This window comes from Camellia sinensis, chromosome 11, assembly GCF_055761805.1.
Source record: "Camellia sinensis isolate YWXY chromosome 11, ASM5576180v1, whole genome shotgun sequence".
Taxonomy (NCBI): domain Eukaryota; kingdom Viridiplantae; phylum Streptophyta; class Magnoliopsida; order Ericales; family Theaceae; genus Camellia; species Camellia sinensis.
Window position 1 is genome coordinate 85,755,836 of NC_138971.1, and position 21,571 is coordinate 85,777,406.

A 21,571-nucleotide genomic window follows, 5' to 3' on the forward strand; every position below is an offset into this window, starting at 1 on the left:
AGAGGAAGAGAGGGAGGAAGGAGGAGGGAGGAGGAGGAGGAGGAGGAAGGGAAGGGTCGGACTGGAGGGGGCCATAACCAGTGGGGGAGGAGGAGGCGGAGGCGGGGCCGGAGGCGGAGGCGACGGCGGTGCAGCTGCTGCGACGAGCTGGATTGGGCGACGATCGGACGTCTGCAACGGCCGGCGGCGAGGCGACGAGCTGCGATGGCGAGCTCGCAGCCTCCTCCCTCCTCCTTCCTCCCTCTTCTCCCTCTCCCCTCCCCTCTGGTTTCTGTTCAAAGAGAGAGAAAGCAAGAACGAAGAAGAAGAAAAGAAAAGAAAAAAAAAAAAAAAAAACTAAAAACCCCCAAAACGACGTCGTTTTGGGGGGCTGCCGGGTAGGGCGGCCGAGGATCCGGATTCGGGATTTTGTTACTGTCGGGGATCGGGGATGGGGAGGGTCATCCCCGGCCCCGCCCCGCCCCGCCCCGTTGCCATTCCTACTTGTTCGAAATTTAGATTTTTATTTTGAATTATGGAAACATAGAAAAGAGTGTCCGTGCCTGACATGGAGAGTCTCCTTAGAATGTTCGTGCTTCTTAGACTCCCAACAATCCAATAATTGTAAGACCATAGCAGGCATCACTCAGTTCACACATTATTAGTGGGAGTCGAGGAAGCGGTGGGAGAGTGAGAGCATATAGAAGTCTCTAAGGTTGGGAGCACCTATATAGAAACATTTAATATATTAAATATATAAATATATTCTAACAATTATTTTTTTCTACATGATTGTAATATGTGTTAAATATGAATAAACATTAGAGATTGATGTCAACTACAAATTGTCTTTGTTAAGTATAAATAAATATTGTGTAAATAGAAAGTACTAGAATAAGGTTGAGTTGTTTTTCTTCTGTTTCTTTGAGATTTGTATGTTTGAGAGGTTCTATCTTATTTGGGAGCGAGTTTTGTCTGTGACAGAAGTGAATTTCTTACTTAATAGGCCGGAATTCAGTTTCTCACCAAAAATGCCAAACAACATGCTCCAATTGTGCAATTGTGTGAATTTATGGATATCAAGGCTATTAAACTTGACAAACCTAAAATATGTGGATCGTGTACATTATATCTATAATATTTCTTACCATTGCTTGCTTTAATTTTACATCAAATTTAAAAGCACCCTCTACATTCCTTGATTGATTTTTTATGTCAATTATAAGTTTATTTTACTGGTCAAATCATCTTAAGCTTCTCCATATTGAAGTTAGGAATGTTACATTTGGTTTAGCTTCCTTTTTCTAATACTACTTGTTTGAATGTACTTCGCTTCTCTGAGATAAATTTGTAGAAGATATGAACACTTTTGCATATGCTCAAATGCTTGTAGAGTGGATGCCTCATAGCGTGAAAGTTTTGTGGTGGGCACATTGAAGCAGATTTTTTAAGTTGTGCAGCTCATAGAAAAAATATGACAGTCTTGAGTCTGCAACACCAGAGATGGCAATGCAGGGCTGTGATGTTGTAGTTGTGATTACAGGTTTCAACTTTGAATTACTTCTGACTTCCATATCAAGGATTGTCTTCATATGTAGGTAGTGACTTCGAAAGCCTATCAAAAACCAAATAGAATCCATGAATGGGCAACCCTTACAACCCATGTTCAGAAAGTTAAAAAATTTCAAAAATAAGAAATCTAATTTATGGGCAAAATTATAAAAGTTTCTTATCTCCGTATAGGTAACCCTTATCTGATTATCTATCTATACTATTATATTAAGTGAAGGTTGGATTTGGTGTCCAAGCTTTTGCTTGCTTCTCCTTATGCCATGTGTCTCTCATTTCTCTATTTAAAACAAAAAAGTTACATAGAGATGTGCACAACACTTGAAACTTTGACCTTGACTTTAGGAAAGAAAGTCTTACCACATAAGCAACACACATTGCAATATTAATTTCTTTGTTGTTTATTTTTACTTTTACTTACTTGAATTGCACAAGCATTGCATATGCTATCTGCTAATTCAAAGTTAAAGATTACATTGTAAAGACCTAATATATATAGGCTTGAAACCCAAATTTAAAGTAGGAAACTAAATCATAACATTATTTGGAAACCTAATCTTTAGTAAAATCAGTAACTAATTAACTATCAATAAAAAATAAATATAAAATTACAAATAAATAAAATCTCCATGTCATGTTCCGCATCATTATGTGCATTCGACTTGAAATTAACCAATTTCCAAATTCTTTTGCTTATTTAATTTTTCCTTTTGTTGATATTATTATTTGTGTCATTCTCCCCTTGTTAAGGAAAAAAAAAGAAGAAAAAAAAAACAAAAACAAAAACAAAAACAAAGGTAGCATTTGGTTTAGTTTTAGAATCATGATTTGAGAATGGAGTTGTATTTTGAGTTTGTGAGTTGTTGAATCATGATTTGAAAACCGAAAATTTGTTTGGTTATGAGTTTTGAAAAGAGTTTTGAATTTTTGAAATGAGTTTTGAAATAAAAAAAGTTGTTTGGTTATGAATTTTGAAAAGAGTTTTTAAAACTTAATTAAAAAACTTATAACTCATAACCAAATACACAACTCGAAATTCTATTGAAATTTCTATTCAAAGCTCATAACCAAACTCTTTTTAAAATTCAACTCAAAAAAATAATTATTGAAAAAAAAAAAATTATTTTAAAAATTCAAAAAATTTCGAAAATATTTTTTATTTATAATATTAAAAAATATATATTTAGCTAGTGCTTTAAAATTACTTTTGATTGTATATTTGATTGAAATTTTTTTAATTGTTTTGTTTAAAAATGTTTTTTTATTTTTTAAAAATTACTGTGACAAATTAATTTTTATTTAATTTTTTTTGTTAATTTTAAATAAATGGCCAAATAATTTGTCATTTTGCTAAAAAAAATAATTTCTATATTTAAAAAATGGGAAATGCTAGAGAGCTCTAAATCTAGAGCTCTAATTTGAGCTCTAGTGATGTGTCCAAGCAAAAAAAAAAAAAAAAAAAAAAAACAAGACAAGGCACAAACATCACATCAGAGTGGGTCCCACATTCCCATTAGAGCTATTAGAGCTCCTATATTAGAGCTCTAAAGCATTTTTGTTAAAAAATATCAAAAACAAATATTATTATTATTATTATTATTATTATTATTATTATTATTATTTTTTCAAATAACAGGAGGCAATTGCAAAAAAGAAAAAAAAGCACTGCTCCGGTCAACCGGCTGGACGTTCGGGAGGATGTCTAGGCAAACGACCGAGTAGACTCAAAAATTCAAAAACTCTCTGGTTACCAAACATGTTTTCAAATGTGTTTCGAAATGTGATTTTGAATCATATTTTGAAAACTATAATCATGTTTCGAAATGTGATTTTGAATATGAGGGCGGAATCATGATTCCAGAATGGAACCAAACAGAGCCAAAAACTCAAACCATGACTTTTGAAGCACTAGAGTAAATGAATCCACAACTTTTGTGATTGCATTCATGGTAGGGTATTAAAATTACGAAGTTGAGACTACAATTTTATTAATTATTTATTTATTTTAAGTTTGGGATTGCAACGAAGACAATGGTTGATTTTTCTTTACAATTGTATTACTGAATTTGTGGCATGACAAAATCAATCGTCAGTTTAGTTGTAGATAAACATCCTTGGATTGATTAGTAAGTTGAAGAGCATTAAGATGCTCATTCACTTTGGTTTCCTTTGTCTCCATGATTCCTCCTTCAAATTCAATATTTGATTCCACCACACCTTAATCTGTTTTTCAAACAGAAGGTCTTCTCGTTACAATGCCTTTTCTTGGGTGAGTATGGGAGCAAGTTCATACTTGGATTCTCACAGGCATTGCACCTAGGATTAGAATTGCCAGGTTTGCATCACACATTTACCAAGAGAACTAAATTCTCTTAAACTTGTTCTTTATTAAATTAAATTTTAATTACTGTCCATAGACTTTAGAGAACTCTTCCTAGTGGGATTTATCTACCTATTTGGAAACTAAGACTTTTGGCTTGTAAAACCTATTAAAAGCAAAAGAGACCCATGAATAAAATCGATTTCCATAACTTGACCAATAGGGCGACCCCCCTGCAACCTGTCTAAAAATTTCGAAAGGTTACCAAATACTCCCAACTACAAACATAAAATATAAGGGTGTAATCGGTTTGGGGTGGTTGGTTTTTAGCCAAAATGATCACCGAACTAATTGTGTCGGTTGTGTTTACTAAGGAACCAAAGCTAACTGAAGAGGTGATAAACTGAACCTGTCATTTTGTATTCAGTTGGTCGTTTCGGTTTTGTAGTTTGTTGGTTTTTTTTATTAGCAAAAGAACTTACAAATAAAAAATTGGCCTACTCAACATTGATAAAAAACCTCCAAATTAAACATTATTTAATTCAATAAAATAGTAGTTTCTACATGCATTAAAACCACATTAGCTAAAAAAAAAGAGGTTAAACATAATTTGTTAGATCAATACAAAAAATTGCAAATCATTAAAAATCACATGGAGCTTCAAATTGCAAGAAATCTCTTTTCCCTTTCATCAGCCAGTGAAGTATAGTCTCAAGTTTTTCAAAATGGGGGGCTCTGTTTGGAAGAGTTTTGAAAATGTATTTCTACCTCTTAATTTGTGCGTGATGTTTGGTTGCCGTTTTCAAAAATTAATTCTACATCCACTTTTGAAAACTCTATCAAAGGTGGGAAAATTTGGGCTAACTGATCGTCCTTCCGGATGTCCGGCCGGTTGACCGGTACAGTGATTTTTTTTTTATTTTTTATATACAATTGGCACATGTTATTTTTTATATATAAATAAATAAAAAAATCGGAATTTTTAAAATTTTTTTATGAGTTTTGAATAGAATTTTAAGTTGTGTGCTTGGTTATGAGCTGTAAGTTTTTGTATCAAATATCATATGTCACATCAAAAATTTCCCACTCAATCCAAAACTCATTCACCAAACAAATTTTCCACACTCAAATCATAATTTCAAAACTCACAAACTCAATATACAACTCTTATTCTCAAATCATATTTAGAAAACTCTACCAAACGCTATCCAAAATTGGAGACTAGGGATTTTAAAAAATTGGGCTTTTAAAATTAGGGCTTACAATCAAGGACTCAAAAATTAATAGATTTAAGTAAAACAAGGGTTTTGAAATTACCTTAGGATGACAGAAACAATCATTCACTGGTGAGGGAGAGATGTCAATTGAGTCGGAGACATCGAGTAATTGATGTGAAATCTGAGATATCAATGAAGAGGATCAGTCGCTGGTGAAGGAGAGACCTTGAGTAGTCAAGGTGAGATTTGAGATGTAGATGCAGATGCAGATGTGAGATGTCTACAAAGCCGTGGTCAGATTTGAGATAGAGATGGATTTGTGAGATGTTAATGGAGAAGAGGGAGAGTGACATTGAGAGAGAGGTTGGCTGGATACACTGCAAGACAGACAACCAGATGAGGCATCATCTTTCAACCGTAGTCTCTAAGAATGAGACAGGGAAATAAGGACTGAGGTGAGGCTAAGTAGTGAAAGGGACGATTGGGTTAATGGTGCAAGGGTGGATGGTTGGGAATAACATAGACTGTGGGTTTTGTCAGTTTTTGTTTTAAAAAAGCAAAAATGAACTGACTGGTCTGAGAATAGAACTTACCAAAACTAGATTTTTCGGTTGTCGTTTTATTTATTTATTTTTTATTTTTTGGGATAAAACTTCCAGTACTTATAAATTATCATATAGGAAACTAACTTTATTAAAATAATTATAAAATGAGACTTTACCAGGCGGGAAAAAACTGATTTTTACTTGGCTTGAATTGATCCCTAGTGAGTTAGAATTGAAACCAACCATTTTCCAATTTTTGCAGATTTTGACTTTTATTTTAACATGACATATGCATATAGTTCTAGCCTTTTATTGTAAATGTTGGTACTGTTTTATAGTGTTGTGTCCCCTCACTCATTTCTTTTTGTCTGCTTAATTAGTTGCCTTTCAAATTAAAAGTGTGTTGAACCTTACTGATGGGATTCACCTAAAGTTTTTATTTTTATTTTTTTAATTTTTTTTTTTAAATTACGTTTCTCAATAGTTCGTTCTTGAAATGATTATAATCTTGGACACTTTTAAGTTGTGCTTGTGTTGTAATGGTACACTTGGGTCTTCTAGCTGTTAACTACTTCATTTTTTATTTTTTTATTCCACTTTTAACCCTTAATTTCATTTTGTGTTTTTTGTATGTGGCCTTAATGAATTGCAAAGTTTGTTCTTCGTGCCCTTTATATTTACTTTTGGCCTCACCTTTATTCTATGCAAGCGTATTACACAATTGAAAAAAGGTTATTCCTAATTGTTGCTACAGAAGACCTAACACTCGGCATAATTTTCTCAAAGTTGTTTGCTCAAAACGGTCAAACTTGACCTACAATCTCACGTTTGGCAGTCACAGCTTTAACCACTTCATCAAGCAATGGCCCCTAGCATATAGACGGTTGCTGGATGGAGTTTAACCTCAGTTTTGGGAAGGAATATTTTTTAAAACTAGATGTGTAATCTTTGATATCATGTGGCTTTGACAGACGTGGATTAAGTGAATCCTTTGTATTATTATTATTTTATTATTCATATTTTTCATGTATATAGTATATATTGAATATTCCATACCTTGTATATTTTTAAAGATTGAAATTTTAAATCAGACCAAAATCTGACATTAAGCTGAAGTTTGGAGGAATTAAAAAACTGAAACATTAAATTATGTTCAAAGGTGGAAGAGAATGACTCTTGATTGTATAAAGAGAAATCCAATCTGTATCTGTGACATGGATTATTGATATCAGGAGACAGTTAGATCCCACTGATTTGATTTTCGAATTTTGCTGGTTGTTCGTGTGCTATTCCATTGTAATAATCATGATGTTGGCCAAATACAGACAATGGTCCTCTGTTTGATTGGTTACTGGTTTGGTTTCTCACATAATATACTGGTACCTTTTATAATCATTGTCAATCCTTCTGCAATTTTTTATATCTGTTTGACTTGCGCATCATTTTACCTGTTTTTTTAGTCCTAATCAATAATACGAGTTTCTTAAGAGAAATATGGTTTTTTGGTTTTTTTTTTTTTTTTTTTGTTTGTTATATGGCTATTTCTTTCTTTCTTTTTTATTTTTATTTTTTATTTTTATCCCTTGGCCTTATGTGTAGATATGAATTTTTTATTGATCAGTTTTGCAGGAAAGGAAGCCTTACGATGTCTTGCTCTAGCCTTGAAAAGGATGCCCATGGGTCATCAAACTGTGTCCTTCGACGATGAAAAGGACCTTACATTTGTTGGGTTGGTATGTTTTTTTTGGGTATAGTTTGTTGATTGGTATTGTTGGTGAGTCTTAGGCATCAAGATTCTTGCAACAAGTTTTGTGTGATTTTCCCGTCATCATTCGAGTAGGTTGTTACTACTTTCTACTAAAAGTGGTCATTTCTTCAATCAGACGAAAAGAACAAAAGAAGCAAAAATGAGTGATTTGCATGAATGCTTCATTAATTTAGGGGAAACTATCAATCAGTGGGAAGTGGGGCAAATATTTACGAAAGGTTGGGTGTTTTTATGGGGTGCAAATTTTATTGTGTTTGTTTTCACAAGAAATAGTTGTACCCCTATGTATTTGTAAATTTTTTTTGTCAACCCTGATTGGTAATTGCCCCGTTCATTTATTATTGAGACCCCATGAATGTGGCTACCCTTCACTATGAAGCATTTTACTTGTTTGCAAGTTGGCAAGCTTGGTAAACTGTTTTCATTGTACTTGTTAGCAAATTCATCAAATTTAGGTATCCATGGAAATGTTCTAGATCTTTCCGCTATGGAGAAAAAAACGAGTGGTATATGTATATATGAGATTATGTCGTAAATTTCTTAGTAAAAGTAGCATCAAGTGTGATATACAATAACTATGTATCAGAAGCTCCTGCCACTTAGATGAGATCCAATTGAATATTTTTGAAAACCTAGCGTAATATCCATTAACTTCTATACTAAAAAAGTGCAGACACGAACACGTGATACGATATGGACATGCCAACATAACAATTTTTAAAAAAATATAAGACACGACACTTGAGAAACACACAAATTTATGGTTTTCTATATTTATTTTATGTCATTTATAAATATTTCACTCAAATTTAATAAAAGTATATAACATACCTTGAATTCTAAAGTTTAAAGGAGAATGGATTAATAGGCATAAATTTATGTTGTTTTTCTTTTAAATTGAAAGTTATTTTGTTGAAACTTATAATGTGTTTCATATGTGCCTAAGCAATGAATGCGAGTCCCTCAAATGACTTTAGTCTAAAAAAATTATAAAAAATAACAGCACATGTTTGGACTTGTGTCTTTCACGTGTTAGGAAGTGTCCGGTCAGTGTTAGTATCTAACATGCCACCTTCTTAGAAGTGTCCATGCTTCTTAGCTTATATTTTTATTTATGTATGCAGAAACACACACATGGTAAATCATTTACTTGTATGTGGTGGTTGGTGGAAATTTCTTATTAATTCTCGCAACTACTTACCACAAGTCCATTAGTGGTTCTAAAAAGCATTCAGTTTGTAACGTAACGGTTGGTTTAAGGATGACAGATTTGGATATTGACTGATTTTCCGGTGTGAACTGAAATCGCTCCTGAACCGGCTGGTTTCTGTTACAAACCAGTCCGTAATGGTTTTTCACCATATCTGAAATAATTTTTTTTTTGAACCTTACTTTATTATGTATTTAAAAAAATCATTTTAGTCATCTATTCAGCCATGTGGTGTGGAGAGTCGGACTAACCAATGATTGAGTACTTTCTGTTCATGGGTATAATTTATAAGGCTTATTTAAAGCTAGTGGGATGGCTGTTGCTTGAGTTACTAGCCGATGTGGGACTCTTGAGTGTACATTGGTAGATGTCACTTGATGTGGGATTGAAAGACAGGTTCTTACTCTCACAGGTTTTCATACTTTAGAGCTTCAATCGATGAAAAGGGGCCATTTTTTTTTTTTATTAACATTAATTTTATTAGGTCATACAGTATGAAAAATATATTTTTAAATGTCCCAATATTTATTAAAATATGACCAGTTAAGATTACAGTCATCTGAAGATGTGTATTATTGAGTTTTAGGTGAGTTGCTGATCCCGGTATGTATAGCTGATACTCTCGATATCGTTATACCACGATCGTTACCGTTATGTGTCTCAATACTGCAATTTAGAACCATGCGTCCAGCATGCTATGGTTGGTAAGAGAAGAGAAGAAAAGGAAAGATTGAAAATCCCTTTGCAGTATGATAACATTAGGAAACTTGGCGTAAGGCTGATTATAAGTGGAATTGCAGTGGGTTTTGGTTATGGAAATTTGTGAGGGTGAGGTTGTAGAAGATAAAAGAATGCTTTTGGGATTTGTAGATAAAAAATGTTGAATTTTTGTTTGATTTCTAAGTTGTATGGTTGCAGGATTAACAGAATTGACTGCTGAAAGTTCCAGGGAAGCTGTTATTTTATGAGATTTAATTGTTTATTTGAAGGCTAATAAGTGGGGTAATGGTTTTGGTGTGATTGCTGCATGATTGGGGAATGTTTTGGGTCTGTTCTGGTTAGTGATGCACTTGGGTGGGGTTAGTTTGGCTTTATACTTAACCTAGAACCGAACTGACCATCTATGGTTCTCCAACATTGGAATCGAGAACTGGGCCATCTTTTGTAAACCAAACCAAATGATTTCAAATGTCTTTTTGAACCACAGGCCTAATGATTTTAAATGTCTTTTGGAAAGAAACTTGCCTATAGCTTTGCCCTAACTCTTGCAAAATGGGCCAATCTACAAGCATAACCAACCAATTAGCCCAAGGGAGAGAATATCTTTTTATGACTTGTGGAAGTGAAGCCATTTTTCTTCTAAATCAATGTCAGACTATCAAAGTTTTAAAGTCATTATTGAGGCTCTCTACAAGGTGAGGCTAAGGGAAAATGCATTAAGGCCTTGATTTTTAGGCAACACTTTCCAAAATCGCGCATCAATTGTCTAAGGCATGCGCGTCAACTGTCTAAGGCATATGCGCCTTAGGTGTGCCTTGTATGCATCTTGCACAAAAAAAACATATGAGAAGTACACATATGGAGAGTTTGTCTTGGGCTGTTGTTAAACTTAGTCTCCTACATGGTTTAAACATAAAAGAAAAACCTCTTTTGTAACTATATTTCACAGGAAAAATCAAGTAAATGATCAACCAAAGAAACACAATCCTAAAGCTTAAGTAAGAAGCTTAATAATTAAAGTTTAGAATGTCGATTTCAACTTCGATAACCGAGTAGGACAGCTTGTACAAACCTCCTTTTTTTTTTTTTTTTTCTTCTTTCTTTCTTTTGATAACCGAGTAGGACAGCTTGTCCGCACCTCGACGATAGTGAAATGTTCAGTGCATTGAGGAGAAAAGTATTTACACCTTTATATTTAAGTTTTAATACTTTTTAACTACTTTAAAATATTTTATTTATGTCCTAAATATAAAAATTTGAAATTTGAAATGCTAACACCTCATTATCTTGAGGCTTACACCTCACCTCATGAGGGCTAATTTGCCTTGCATTACGCATTTACCCTTAAAAACTTTGGGAACAACTAATATAATGAACAACCTTGTTCATATCATATTATGAATGCTGCAAATATGAACCACTCTAAAGCTCTATTAATTTGGCATGGTGGCACTAAGAAATATTTTGTTTAAATGTGACCTAACAGCTTTTGTCATTATGATGTGTTTTTGTAGAGCTGCTCCAAACATAAACAACATGCAATTAGATTTGCTTTGGTCATGGTGAAATTGTGTCATTTTTAGAGTTTAAGTTGTTAATCTGTCAAGTTTAAATTAGTTGTTTCCAGAGAGTGAACGAGAGCTGGAGAGATAGAGGAAAGAGCTTGATTGATGAAGATGGAAGGGGGGAGGAAGAGGAAGATGATGAGGGTTGTACCAGGTCCCCAACACAGGAAATGATGGCTCATGATGGTAGACTGCTGTTGGAGTTGGAGAAGATGTTGGGTGATGGTGGCTACTGCATGTAAGTTTCAGAGGCAGGTGTGATGACCACCAATGGTGAAGTTGGTGGTGGCCACTATTGACTTTGTTAGGTGGTGGTTTGAGTGAGAGAGAGAGAGAGATCAATGCCAAAATCTTCCTTGGTAGTTTCAGTATTTTTGTTACCTTTCAAAAGGGCATCAAACTTGGAAGAAAGGCTTTTGCTATTAAACATGTTAGTAGATTAAACAAAGAGAACTTATGGCTTTAAGGAAAGGAAGGATCATTTCTGATACAAAGCTGATGGTCATACTATTCTAATGAAGAACTACTTTAGAAAACTTAGCCTAAGGATACCTACAAGTGGAATTGTGGTGGGTCATGGTCATGGAAAGTAGTTAGGGTAAGGGATTTAGGATCCTAAAAGGTCGATGGCAGCTTTTAGGATTTGTACATGAAAATGTGAGTTTTATTCTTGTGGCTGCAAGATTTCAGAATTGGCTACTGAAGGTTCTAGGAAAGTAGCTATGTATGAGATGTAATTGTTAATTTGTAGGCCAACAGGTATAATTAGGTATTAGGCTTGGTTAATGCTTGATTGGGGAAGGATTTTGGGTTGGGAACTGGGATTGTGAGTAGTAACTTTGGAACAGTGTTTTGCTTCCTTTGTATAGAGAAAGAGGAAGATTGGGGAAGGGTTTGGAACATGGACGAATTAACCGTAACATGATTGTATAATGTCTAGGGTGCACTCCATATGAAATCGCTGATTTGCCACTTTTCTTCTTGGCATGCTTTGTATCACCCACCCTTTCATTTGTTTGGTTGGGTTGTATCTAGAGAAAGGGAAAGAAAGAGGGAAGGAGAATTTATTAGAAGTTTCAAATGGTTTTCTCTCAAATGAAAAGATATTTGTAGGGAGATAAATAAACAATGTAAAAGCACGTAAAAAAGTTTTAAATGCTTTACATTCTCTTTGAGACAGTCATTATTGAACTATGATTGGTTGATCAAATTTTGTTCTATTAATTTTAGTTTCTCCCTGTTGAGCGTAAAAATAATCGATCTTTTGGATTTGGATATTGTCTTCATGTTGCCATTTATCTTCTTGTTCTCTTACTCTTTTTTATGTTCAATAAAATTAAAGGTCGGAATGCTTGATCCACCAAGAGAAGAAGTAAGAAATGCTATACTTTCATGCATGACAGCTGGCATACGTGTTATAGTGGTCACAGGGGATAACAAGGTAACTTAAATTATCAATATTAACTTTTTTGTAATATCATGTAATCTTTTTTAATATTTTAAATATTCAAGGGTACTTTTCTAACTTGAGAGGCAACTTTAGAGTACTGCAGAATCACTGTGTCAAAAGATAGGTGCTTTCGATCACATGGGAGATTTTGGTGGACACTCCTTACACTGCTTCTGAGTTTGAAGAGCTTCCAGCACTACAAAAAGCAATGGCATTACAACGCATGACACTGTTCACCCAGTATACTTGACACTTGATAATTCTTTAGTCATTTTACTTTTTTCTTGAGAATTTTAATTTTTTGAATTATATCTTGTAATTCGGGCATAATTTTGCTGCCTGTTAGGGTTGAGCCATCTCATAAAAGGATGCTGGTTGAAGCATTACAACACCAAAATGAAGTGGTAGGTCTCCTGAGTCTCAGTTATCAGAATGATTGTATGATCCTGATGTCCAGTAGGTCTGAGTGGGAGACAAAATGTACATCAGCTGAAGGGTCATTCCCCTAGCACAAACAAATTGTTGCAAGCACAGCAAGACTGTTCGCACAACATCTAAAGACTATAAGCCTAAAAACAGAACTTTTTTTAATCCTAAACTTTGTACTGAATTGATATAAATATAAATATCTTTTGTTTTGTGTTCTAAAAAAAAAAAAAAAAAACTGACATCATGGTACACTAACGACTTTTATCAAAGTGTATCAGTACAGCAATATCCCACTGTTAACACGTCTGCCAATTTGCAAAGTTATTCTTAACCGTTCTCGAAGTATTGATTCTAAACCTCACATCTTCCCCAATAGCTTTCATAATCAAAGGTCCATTTCTTTTTTGGGTGAAGATTCTTCTATTTCTTTCCTTTCATGGTAGACTGCAACAGCCATTAAAAGCTTGAAAACAGCAGTTAGGAAATTATCCTTCTTACAATACTGGACTGTCCAAAGAACCTCCTCACTCCAGCTTTGAGGGTATCTACTGATCTCATTTTTCTGAAGCACATTATCCAAATGAGGGAAGTAAATGGGCATTCCAAAAATAAATGCTCTGAGATTCTTCTGGAATGTTACAGACCACATTTAGGTTCAACTGCCATCCCCCATTCCTTTAGCCTATCTTTAGTGGCCAATCTTTCTTGGCATAGGAGCCATAAAATAAAAGCACATCTTGGAATGTTCTGAGAAAGCCAAATGGTGTTATGTCATCTCAATCTCACTCTCACTCTCACTCTCACCACTTCAATATTTGCTCTCATGGCTATATTTATTGAAACTAGTGAATTGACCTACTGTGGTTACTCTCTCTCCCCGTAAGTTAGCTTTCATCTAGTCACAATGTGGCTGATCATCCTTCTACTTGGTATAGTATTTAGGATCTCATGAATATTACATCAAGGTACATATGATACTGTTATGCTGATATATTGTAGCAGATCTATTGTAAAGCAGTTTTTTAGTGGTGATCTATGCATGTGCATGGGTCAGTCCCAGCTCAAAGGACGGATGGGGATACTGTGGCGCAATGAAGACATATCGTACATGTAGTAGTAGCTGAACCTAACTTTGGTTTTGCATACATATATATGTCATTCGTGAGTTAGTTTTTTAGGGGTGAGAAGTGTTATGAGTTTAGTTTTGTCAGGCATGCATTGTTAGACTAAACTCTAAGATTGAGTCCACTTACTAAACCCTTTCTGCATCTGCTAACCCAATGGTTATAAGTCTCTCCATCTAGTTTCATTCTGCTTGGAGTGGATGGGTGGGGTAGGTAATCATAGTTTTGTTTCTTTGTTTCTTTGTTTTTGTTGTTGTGACCATAGCCAGAACTGTCCCTATTCCACTGCGTTTGGATTTCTTATCTTTGTAATTTTTCAGAAAGTAGAACAAATCATAACTGCGCGCATGTGTATTCTGTTTAAATCAAGAGTTGAATTGAGCTCAGCATGCACTATTTGTTTAGATATTGACCAACTGTTTGTGCAAAGCATTTAGGTTTCCAGTTTCTTTTTCAAATGTGTTTTTCCTGCTCTAGAAATTAATTGTAAACTATATGATTGTAAGGTTGCAATGACTGGCGATGGAGCACCTGCACTAAAGAAAGCTGACATAGGAATTGCCATGGGATCAGGCATAGCAGTTGCCAAGGTATTGCCTGGTGGCTCTCTCTTTTCGAGCATTTTATTTAATATTTCTTTGTCTGTTCAAAAAATAAAATATGGGTCTCAAAAAAACTTTTGCAAATTTATTTAATATTTCTAGGCTATCAAGTATGGCAGGTGTTAGTAACATGGCCTCTTTTTTTTCTCGCTTTTTTTCTTTTGTTCCCTGACATAGTTCCCATGATAGTAGCACCAACTCTATGGCTCTCAAGAAAAACTTCGGCAAATTTATGCCAAAGTTTAGTACTTAATGATTATATTGTTTGGAATCGTGATTATTTGAACAACTCAATGTAAGCAAGATGAACACATTTGTCTCACATTTGATAAAGCTTCAGTAGGAATTCGTTTGTATTTATTTGTGGCTTTTGTTTCTCAAAAACAAAAAAAATTAACGTAAGATATTTTGTGTCATTTCTACTCTTACCAATTTTTCTGTAACGCCCCTAAATAATTAACATTTGACAAACCCAGATTACTCATCAATGTGTTCTAAATTTCCATTGATTTCCGTCGGTCGCATATGAACAGGAACAATAGCATCTTGGCCAACATAATGACTAAATCTCCACATTTGTATTTCATAATATACCCATGAGATTTAGAAAATGCTCCACATGCAATTATACATTCAACACTTTCTAGAATGTGAATCTATGGCATGTGATGAGAATAATTAAGTAAACTATGTACAAAATAATGTGCCATGGGCTACAAGTTCCAAGGCTTATGCCAGGTTACATGGAATGGTTATCAAATCCATACAAATATAGCCCTTGGCTTGTCAAAAACAGAATACAAGTAACTGAGTCATGCGCCCCAAAAGTCCCCTATGCCCCTACTTCGGCGGGGTCACAGCATCTTTACCTGTCAGCGGTTCCACTAGGGGTGAGCATGAAGCCTAGTAGGGAAATCTTGTCAAAGTATATACATTTTAAGCAATCATCATGAGATGGATGCAAATGCCATGTCATACTCAAAAATGTAAATTTTTCTCATTTTAAAATCTCATGCAAGATGCTTATTCGAAAACATAATCAATTCAATGATTTCATTATATAATCAAGGGGTGGTAAATACAATTTAAATAATTTCTAAGCTGGTGTCTGTAAGTAGGCTCTCAAACCGGAAGGAACTTGGTGCCTACTCTGCATGAGTTTTTGGACTTTCACCATAGACCTCAAGCCAACTTAGTTCTCAACTGTACACCCCCTAACCACACTTACCAAACGTATTTATCCCAACACAACTCAAAACGAAAGTTTGTTTCACAAATACTTCTTTTCCAAAGTGTAACCTCGACAATGCCAATTTGAAAAGCAATGAGAATGAGATGAGATGACAAAACAATTTATCAACATTTTGCAAAGTTCAATTTTCCTCAATAATTTCCAATCTCAACAACACAGTTCTCAATTGTGATCAAATACCACATCTCTACTCATTATATGTATACACAATATGTTCCAACAGATAATAGCAACACATCATCATATGTATTTTCTTTCTCATATAATCGAAAAAATTTCAATAGGATAATCATCCTTTCAATTCTTTATCTTCTCAAAACAAGCATAACAACATACTATTCTCATAATTTCTCAACATCAATCTCTCTTTTCCATGGGTTTTCAACAATGAGAATGAACGTGCCAATTTCTTCATCATTTCTCAACAATGAATCTCAACAATGTATAATTCCACACAATCTCACCTTTTTCCCAAATTTCCAAAACCTTGGGTTTTCACAAAAATTAGGGTTTCTCATTTTGGAAAGATTTTTACAAAAATAGAGCTCCCAACTATCACATACGTATTTTCTTATGGATTGAAGAAAACATTTGAGAAAAACCCTTTTTGAAAATAAAAAATCTTCCAAACCAAACCCTAACTCAAACTACACAATTATTTCATCAAAATGGCAATAAATTTGTTAAAACATATATATAACTCAAAAAAACTCCCTACCTCAAGCTCTAGGAGAAAGATGAGAGAAAAGCCCTAAAATTGGCTGTGTCGAAATTTGATCTCTACCGCACAAAGTGAAGCTCTTGAAATGCTCTCCAAATTGGCCTCAAGCACTAGGGTCTAAAAAGCTATAGATTTTCCAAGAACAAGGAAAGAGTGAAGATTTTTGGGTGAGGGTTAGAGATAGGGAGAAGAAAAGATGAGAAAAGGTTTTAGAGAGAGAGAGGTATTGTTGAAATGGGAGAAAAAGATGAGAAAAGGGGTCAAAAAGGTGAGATTCTCGAAATTCAGAGTTGGGACCCAATCATTTCCGCATGTGTGAGACCTCTTCACCGCACGTGGGGAGCTCTTCTCTGCACGTGTGGAAAACCACCTCCGCACGTGCTTTTATTTCAGAAGCAAACTCAAACTTTCAACTCTTCCTGCACGTGCGATCCTCACCTCTGCTCATGCGGTCCCCCTCTTCTGCACGTGCAGTTCCAACCGCGCACGTGCGGAAATGTTTACTGGTCCAAAAGAGGTTCTAAAGGATTTCCCACTCTCGTCCCAGTTTCGCCTTTACGTCCAAAACTCTAGGTTTTATCCCAAAACAAAACTTAGGAGTTTAAACAAGGAAGTTATGTAGTGTAGTAACATCACACAGTCTACGAGGTCTCGAAACTGAATAAAAGTTTGAAAGTAATGGATTTAGACGGAAACAATCTAGAAACCAATTGGATTAAATATCCCGGAACATCACATTTGCAATCTGTCCTCTGATGTAATTTTTCATTAACTGACAAATCAACATGACTTCTCTTTCATTCTTCAATATCTAGCAAGTTCTTGTAGTTGTATTGCATTTTCATTCTTTCAAAAGTTACAATATAGGTCATCCTACATGTCTAGTTGAAGCCTCAAATGTTCCTTTATTATCTTCTGTAATAGGGCAATCTCTATGTTGACTTCTGTTTGAACATGCTGTCCACCACTATGTTCCTTTACATGGTGTCCTCTTACTGATTCTCTAGCAGCAGTTCGGTTGATGCAAGCTACTAAAGAACAATAATGCCATTGAAGGTGTGGTCTGATGTGTCTTATCTCCATAGACTTTGGCCCTAAGCAACTAGGTGAACACCAGCCATTGAAATCCCCGAGCTGCTTCCTTGTCATCTTTGCATTCCTTTTGGGCACATCAAGTCTCCTCTTATGTTTCGCTCACCTGCCAAAACAACCAAGTTGGCTGCAATAAATTTTTCAAAGGGAAAATAGTTTCTGAGTTCAGATTTTTAGCCATCAAGAACACCCCTACACTGGGACTGTAGGTTGCAGAAACGTATTAAAGTCACACTCCCATACTCTTGCACTCAAATTTGCATCTTTCCAAAGCTCAGTCCTATCATGCTTTCCATGAACTCTTATTGGCAACAAATGGTTAGTAGCTTAGGTGTAACAACATTCAAGGGTTTTGTACTACAATTACAGGAAAATTCTCAATAGGAAGGTGCTAGATAGCTTAGCTAGTAAAGTCTCGTGGTATTCATAATAGAGACTTGGGATTCCTTTATCTGGGTTGCATGCTGTTTTTTTTTTTTTTGTGTGTGTGTGTGTGTGTGTGGGGGGGGGGGGGGGGGGGGGTGGGGGTGGGGGGTTTGGGTTTTCTTTTCTATTGTTTAGGCCATCACTGTTGGACTAAAAAAAATTGCCAACAGGTAGCCTTGTTCACATAAACAACTTTATTTAATTTCTACTCTTGATCCATGATGCTTTTGTTTTGAAAGGCCTGTGCTAACTTGAATTACTTATGCTTCATCATAGCTTTACTATGGAAGTTCTGCTCCTCTGTCCACCCCGTTTTTTTCTTGATTTTGCTATACTGATATACGTCTAAGCATTTTCCACAAGAAAGTCTTTGTCTAGAGGCCAAAAAGTTTCAGGCCTCCAGCGCACTATAGATCATGCTTAGTATGAACATGGGCATGTCAGGTCCTTTACGTTAGAGAACACCATGCTTTTCTGTAAATGACTTGTGTGATTGTGGTGCCATAACTTGGAGATCAATGGCTGGCAATTGCGAGTTGATTTTGCTGAAAATGATAAAAACACTGACAAAAATCTGGAACAGGTAAAATATTTAGATTAATGAGTAAACAACTCGTTTTGTGATCATAATCATAATAATCTTGCAGCCATCTTTTTTTTTTGATAGTGGAAAACAATAATTACCCTTATCTAAAGGTGCCATTCTGAATTCAAACATTTTCCACTTAGGGCAAGAATGTAATGCTCCGAGATTAACAGAATGCTCTTTGGGAAACAAGAGGGCCCTTGCCGGAGGATTCTTTTCCTAGGAGGTCATTCTTTTGAGCTTATAGAGGAGGCAAAAGATCAGATTGGGCATCGTCGTGTTGCTATTATGGAGCGAGGGCAGGGCCTTCACAGAGCGGTTTGTGGTTATGAAGTTGGTTGGTTCTGTGTGATGCTTCATAAGGTATCACGAGAACCAGGTTGTTTGGCCTATTTGGCACGCGTCATCGGTGGATGTCACAGTGTGGCAACATAGGTTTGAGGGAAGGAGGATGGGGGCTCTTCGTTCTAGATTGTGGTTATGACCGGTAGCAAAAGAGAACAAATCTTTGTACCAGAATTTGGTTTTGAGGATAGATGAGAGGGGTTTGCTTTGGTCATGTAGGGTTTTGCCTTTTGGGATGGATAGTTGAAATAGAAGAAGAGACTGGGCAGTATGGGCGGTTTGAAAGAGGTGTTGCTGGTCGGAAGAGCACCTCCTTAGCATGGGGACAAAGGAGATGTAGTGGTAAAGGGGGGAGCAGAAGAGGGGTGGTTTCAAAGGTTAATGGCTCATCGGAGAGGTATCTAAGTCCCATTACTATGTCTTTTTGCCACGGTCCGGATTTGGAGCTGGAAAAAGACTTATTGCCACTTTTTCAAAATCAAAACCTGGTTCTAATGACTAGCCAGTGAGATGAGGAAGGGGATTTGTGGGGCTGATGTGAGGCCTGGACCAGATTTGAACAGTGGTAAAGGAGGTCAATGGGCTGATATGTGTGAGGACTTGCCTTTAGTTTTGTGCCCATTAGCTGTGGATTCAGGGGAGCTTCATGAGGATGTGTACGATGGGACTGTCATATAGCTGGTGGCAATTGGTTTTGAGGGAGATGAACCTCCTTCTTTGGGTGAGGTGTCTAAATGGGTTTTACGTCAGATCAACGAGGTCAGCCGAATGCTTGGTGTATCGTTTGAAGGGTATGGGGAAGAAGGCATGAAGTTGTTTTCTGCAATTGAAGCTTCTTGGAGAGGGAGTGGTTCTTTGGGTAAGGAGGTTCAGGTTGTGGGTCAGAAGGGGAAAGGGGTTAGGAACTGAGAAATCTAGAGTGCATAGTTAATTATGCCAAACGCCTAAAAGGACGAGGTTGGGCTATGAGGAAAGGTCGTGGTGATCAATTACTGTTGCCATGCAGTTAAAAATTTTATCCTAGAACATGTGTTGTTTGAATGACAGAAGGGCAGAGGGTTTTGATTCGTTCTCTTCTAAGGGGTGTGATGGTGGATGTATTGTGTTTTCAGGAGACAAAAATGGAATGTATTGATGAGTAGGTGATCCAAGAGATATGAGGGGGGTTGTTTTGTGGAGTGGACATATTTGTCGTCTATTGGGGTGGCCGCGGGGGGGGGGGGGGGGGGTTCTAATGGGCTGGGATCGGAGGGTGGTGGTGGTGGAGGAGGAGATGGGTGGTTTTTCACTGTCATGCCTATTTCATTGTGTAGAGGTTGATTTTCGGTAGGTGTTCACAGAAGTGTATGGACCAATCAGGCAATCAGAGCGGGATCTTTTTTGGGAGGACTTGTATAACATTGCTTATCAATGGGCGGCTACGTGGTGTGTAGGTGGTGAGTTTAATGTGGTGCGGCGACTGGAGGAGAATTTGGGGTTGACTCATTCAGTGGGTTCGACGTGGGCTTTCTCATCTTTTATCGATGAGTTGGAGATGATAGATTTATCAATGCAGGGAGGGAGTTACACATGGTCTAGGGGTTGAGTGTTATCTTGTCTCCACCGATTTTTGATCACTAGGGATTGGAAGGAACATTTTTTTCAGGTGGTTCGATCGAGACTATCGCGTCTTGTTTCTGATCACTGGCCTGTTCTGTTGTATATGGGGGGGCTTTAGAGTGGCCCATTGCCTTTTTGGTTTGAGAATGTGGCTGCAGTCAAAAGGTTTTGTGGGCATAGTTTGGACCTGGTGGGAGGGTTATATTGTGTCGGGAGATCCTAGTGGGCGGTTGGCCCAAAAATTAGAGCTTCTTAAGGCAGATCTGAGGAGATGGAATGAGGTATTTGGTCGTGTGGAGATTTAGAAGGCAAATCTTTTAGCCGTGTTACAGGGCCTAGATGGAAAGGAAGTTAAGGGGGGCTTGTTGAAGGAGGACTTAGTTGCTCAGGAAAAGACTAGGAAGGAGTATGGTCATGTAGCTCGCATAGAGGAGATTAGTTATCGTCAACGATCTAGATGCTTGTGGCTGAAGGATGGGGATTGGACCATAGAGTTCTTTCACCGCATGGCAAATGCTTATCGTCAGGCTAATCAGATAAGGAAGCTGTGAATCAATGCCGTGGTTTTATTTTAGGTGGAGGAGGTGAAAGGAGGTATAGTGAGTTTTTATTAGCATTTATTTCGAGGAGATAGAGGTGATTGCAAACCTGGCTTGGATTGGGTTCAGTTTGATGCCATTTCGGAGGCGAATGTGTAGATGCTAGAGAGACCGTTTTCAAAAGAGGAGGTGGTAGAGGCATTGCAGGGTATGCCTGGGGACAAGGCACTAGGGCCTGATGGTTTCACTTTACGTTTCTTTCAGTAGTGTTAGGGAGTGATGAAGGCAGCGGTGATGGCTATGTTTAAGCAGTTCCATCAGAGGGGGCAGTTTGAGAGGAGTCTTAATGCGACCGTTATTGCTCTGATTCCAAAGAAAGGAGGGGTAGAGGATATTTGGGATTTTCGACCTATTAGTTTGCTGAGGAGTGTGTACAAGCTCTTGGCAAAATTTCTGGCTAATAGGTTGTGGGGCATTTTGGAGGAAGTGGTGTCAGAGTCTCAAAATGCTTTT

General features: G+C 36.5%; 1 pseudogene across 1 annotated transcript in view; it reads left to right on the forward strand.

The window, feature by feature from the left end:
- Positions 1–21,571, forward strand: part of LOC114273390 (calcium-transporting ATPase 3, endoplasmic reticulum-type-like) — a 167,733-nt pseudogene that overhangs the window by 124,312 nt on the left and 21,850 nt on the right. The window contains exons 6-10 of the transcript XR_014344580.1: positions 7,252–7,363; positions 12,236–12,334; positions 12,437–12,583; positions 12,690–12,747; positions 14,403–14,486. The product of XR_014344580.1 is annotated as a calcium-transporting ATPase 3, endoplasmic reticulum-type-like (transcript). The remainder of the gene's footprint in view (positions 1–7,251; positions 7,364–12,235; positions 12,335–12,436; positions 12,584–12,689; positions 12,748–14,402; positions 14,487–21,571) is intronic.